A 4972-nucleotide genomic window follows, 5' to 3' on the forward strand; every position below is an offset into this window, starting at 1 on the left:
CACCACTGCTTGCCACCTCCAGTGTTACCGCCACCACCACCTCCAACCACCATTATCTCCTGTCGCCCACCACCATCCGCCACCGCCCACCAATGCCACGACCACCACCTACCTCCCACCACCACCGCCACTCACACCATTTTAATTTAATTTTTTTTTCTAGCTAACAAACAATACAAAGTAATCATTCATTTAATTCCTATGTGGTAAACAAACATCTCATTGGAACAGTAATAACCAATTCTATTTCTTTGTCCGTTCTGTTACCACGTTCATTCCATTACCTCATACCAAACAGACCCTAAGTGTCATCAATGTAGACTATCCAGTTTCCTTGGTTTTTCCTTTTCTTTTCTATTTTTTTCTTTCTTCCTTTCTTTCTTTCTTTCTTTTTAGGTCAAGTGCACAAGGGTATGAGCTTCCTTTGTGTTTTAATAACTAAATAGACGATAAAAGAGCGATAGAGTGATGTGCGATCAAGTTAAGGTGAGTTTCTTAGAACCCTTTATTCATGTTTTTGATAAGTTTTGGGGTTAATCACGTTGCTTGATATCAGTGTATTGGAAATTGAATATAACAACTAAGTATGATGTTATGTCGTAGGATGGTTTGGGGATTATGTTGTGTGTGCATCATAGTTCTAGATATATAAGATAAGATAAATATTTAGAAGATTATAAAGGTTATTAGGTATGTGTGGATCATGAAATAAATATGATGATGAATGTTTGACATATTTAATCCCAACTATCTTGTGGAGCTAAGCACATTTCATTGACTCATCCAAAACCATAGTTATATATTACTCAAATTAAAAAGGAATGAACAAAAGAAACTAGTATGACACAGGGTATAGTTATTTCTTAGAACCTTGATCTGAAATTTCATAGTAAAACAACCTCGCGAAGATTTACTTTATTCGACTGCAATATGGAGTATGTTCTTCACTGGAAAGTTGTTAGTTCACCGTACTAGCGAGATAAGGCCATATTCAGCATAGAAGAGCTGCAACAGATAAAGTTATTTCTAATTAAAGAAAAGAAAATAGGATAACTGATACAAATAATAATGAAAGAGATGGTGCAAAACTGCAAATAGAAGACACTTATATATGTTACTTTAAACAATGCATAATAATAGGATAACTGATACAAATAATGTTATGAAACTTACCTGCCAAAGGAACATATACATAGATTGAACGGCTTCCATGTTCTTCAAATCTACTGATTTGGCACGCATCCAAAGTATTGTTCCCATCGCCAGATGACTAATAATCTACATATCGAAAATGTTATCGTTATCCACAAGCTAAATATTATTACTAAACCGTAGAAAGTTCTATAATTAGTTAAAATTCCTTTAATTATTGCATAGATTCATAGCTTACCGTTACATATTTGCTCCAGGCGATGGGAGAAGTTGCTCCCACCAAAGTAGCAGCAATATAAGCGATTTCAAGAATCCAAATGCAAATCCAGTACATCTGCAAAGATTTAGGTGTTAGTGCTAGAAGATGAAATGACTTTATCCGAATACGTCTTAACGTTTAAAGGCTCGTGTAAATTTCAACAACATTTAGTACTTGACACTTACTCGTTTTTCACCCAATTTTATGGCTAGCGACTTAATTCCATGCATCCGGTCTCCCTCAATATCGGGGATGTCCTGCAAAAGGAATAATCAAATTAGTGACAAGAAATGCTGTTAATTTACTACTTTTGATTACTTAAATTAGAAGTTTGATCAGCTACCATGGTTTTTACCTTGAAGAATATTGTTGAGACTGAGAAGGCACTAAGCATCCCTACTGCAAATAATATTGGCCTTGAAAGTAAACTAGATGCTCCACTAATAAAATTCTGCAGATTTTCATGTATTTAGTGCATATAAACAGGGCATAAAGAACAATAAAAATAAATATTAGATGGTAATATATTGGAACCTATAGTAAGCTTGTGGATTTTTTGGCAGAATATTGGACCTACGCGCCAAGGACCAAGATCATGACTAATTTTATTATTGTTTTTATATCATTTTTGTTTTATATTCTTTTTTTTTTATAATTATTTTTCATTATGAGGGTTCGAATCTCCACTGCTCTAACAGCAAGGGAGTATTTGAACATATAATATTTAGGGTTTAGTATCGAGCCCACAAATCCCATCTTATCTCTATATATTGTAACTCTATTAAATGGAATCAAGAGAACCAAAGGGAACAATGTTATCTAACAACCCTTTTTTTTGAACAATCTAGTCTTTTGGAAAAACATGATGACAATTGGTTAGTTTTTCTTTTTGCAATTCAAATATGTGTAAGATTGCGAGTTAGATACTTTAGATTTGGAGTATGTAGATTGAGACGAGTGTCCAAAAGTTTTCTCTTCTCACAACTTCACTTTGCAAATAAAAGATAGAAAGGGTGAAAGGTGATTTCTATTTGAAGTATAATAATTTGTTTTCAGCTAGTTACTATGAAAATTGTGTATATATATGAATAAAAATGTTTATAAATGCATGTATGAATCTATTATGCAATGTTTATAAGCACTTAAAATTTCCCTTTTTAGCATTTCAAAAAACGTTTACATTTTTCAGGTGTAAAGTCAAAATGTTCTAAAAAGTTGTTCTCTAGCACATTACCTTTTTGTAATATATTGCAAAAAGTTAATATTATTTGCACACAAGATGATATAATCAACCATAGAAAGAGAAAAAAACACCTGCATATGCATGTAATATCCAATGGGAAGCATATAAAAGGCTGCTGTGAAAGGAAACCTCTTCCATCTCAACCAGGGTAGCTGGAATTGTACACACAAGAAAATTTAACTTAAGTATGTTTGGTACATATACATTTTAGAGCCATTGTATCCATAAGTCCATAACATTATTAGAACCTTACCACATTGGCTGAATATGCAGTCCCAACCACAAACCACCCGACGAAACCCCAAAACAACGGGGGAGAACCAACGAGTCATGCAGTCGACAAGCTCTGCATTCAGAACAATCTACATTGAAACTACATATATTAATATGATACCCGAATAGAAGTCATGAGCTGGGGGATCAAAGGGGTCCGATTTGATTATTGTTGTTTCCTGTAGATAATCTATGTAACCATGATAATGGAGGTTCATCAATAAAATATTGCATACCATGATAGCTGATAACGAAGACACGACGATAGCAGTTGTCATAGATAGTTCGCCTGCAGCTAATGGGAGAGATGGCTTGTTAACCTGAAAGATTCATTATACTATCAACAATAGTTCTATTCTATATTTTAGCAGAATAATCATATAGACACGCATGTGCGTGCGCATGCCAAGTTCAAACTAAAGTCCGTAAGTTCTTTTCTTTTCCAAACCTTGTCAAGTTCTATATCACATATTTGATTGAATCCACAGACATACATTTGCATAAACATGCCTCCAACAAGAGCCTGAAAGTAAACATCAGATTATAGACAATAAGATTATTATTATAAGAAGATCGCGTATTGTAAGTTTGTAACTGTTTGCGGTTGAAGGCCGGTTCAATCTTAAAATACCTGCATCATTTTCAGGAAGAACAGTGAGGAAAAATCTGATAGTTTTTGGACATTAAGAAGAGACATGGCTAGTACACTTAAAACCTACAAAATGGCATTAAACATAATCACTAGTTAGTGTAATTTATATCTTAGCTTATGATAATGGAATTTTATAAATAACCAATGATATTGATATTTCTAAATTGCCTTAATTTACCGTTCCAACGGCTGCATACGGCCTTATAAATCTATACAAAACGTTCACGAAACGGATTGCTTTTTCCATGGGATTTGTTAAATCATGAATTGCATCAAACTGAGGATTGTTGGTAGATGTCGCATTTAGCTCAAACTTCTCTTTCTTCATTTGGTGAGGCGTAAATCGTTCATAGAAGCTCTTATCCGTGTGACTTTTAGAATTTCTTGGTGGAAATGTCAAGGACTCGCTCATATCAGCATTGGATATCCGAAGAAACTTTGAAGGTTGTGATCCTAATATATTCATTGCATTGGTTATGAGAAAATATGAAAATATATAATGAAAAACAAGATACTATAAGCAGACACAACTGAATTGTAGATTATTGATTTAAAACTACAAAGATTAAACTAAAAGATTAATGAATTAAACAGATATTGGTTTCATCAATTTGTAACTGGATCACACTAGCCCTTAAGCACATTGGCGGAACTACATGGGGCCTGGTCGTCCGGGTCATTGACCCGATTAAACTTTCTAGTTCCGTCACCAACTAGAACTATTATTATTATTACTACTATTTTTTTTTACTATTTGCATTTAATAATAATAATTAAACAGATATTATTATTATTAATTTTTTTAACGACGAATTTCTGGCCTCTAAAGTTTGAATCCAAGAAAACATATTAAAAACATTTAAAATTAACGTCAAAACTAGTAGCCGTACCTATGGTAAGGGAGGAAGGCGACTTCACGACTCCAGAAAACAAAAGCGAAGTTGGCTTACAAAGTGAGCCCATAGCAAGAGATGCCATATTTGTCCTTCCTGAAATAGAGTAATTAACTTATGTTACTTCAATATAAAATTTGATATTTATTTACATTGAAATAGAACTCATATGGGCAATAAGTTGCACCGCTAGCCATTTTTTTAATAGAAAAACTAAGTTTTTTGAAAACTATATTTATAGATGTTGAATTCGTAATATTACTCTGCATATATCATCTATTGGGCTCGACTAAATAACTTCACAGCCTCATATGCAAAGTGATCAAAAGTATTAAATGCAAATGGTAAAAATACAGTTGGTTGCCAAAGCATAGATTTTTGTGATTGGTCACTTTGAATAAATTACATTTTCCACTTATTGTGAATTCATTGTGAATTACATTTTCCACTTATTGAAATGCATACATGGTAGATATTCTAATCTTTACATGTACATATGT

The 4972-nt window shown here is 33.2% G+C and overlaps 1 pseudogene across 1 annotated transcript; it reads right to left on the bottom strand.

Annotated features, from left to right (window-relative positions):
- Positions 1–854: 854 nt before the first annotated feature.
- On the bottom strand, positions 855–4564 carry LOC143532608 (homogentisate phytyltransferase 1, chloroplastic-like; annotated as a pseudogene). Its single transcript, XR_013135204.1, has 12 exons — positions 4470–4564; positions 3758–4032; positions 3559–3642; positions 3376–3450; positions 3164–3247; positions 2908–3000; positions 2726–2806; positions 1767–1862; positions 1597–1668; positions 1391–1486; positions 1174–1278; positions 855–1005 (listed from the first exon to the last, which is right to left on the bottom strand). The product of XR_013135204.1 is annotated as a homogentisate phytyltransferase 1, chloroplastic-like (transcript).
- Positions 4565–4972: the final 408 nt, after the last annotated feature.

The sequence above is a fragment of the Bidens hawaiensis genome, unplaced genomic scaffold (assembly GCF_021521415.1).
Source record: "Bidens hawaiensis isolate Kalapana, Puna unplaced genomic scaffold, B.hawaiensis_p1.1 tig00009513_1, whole genome shotgun sequence".
NCBI lineage: Eukaryota > Viridiplantae > Streptophyta > Magnoliopsida > Asterales > Asteraceae > Bidens > Bidens hawaiensis.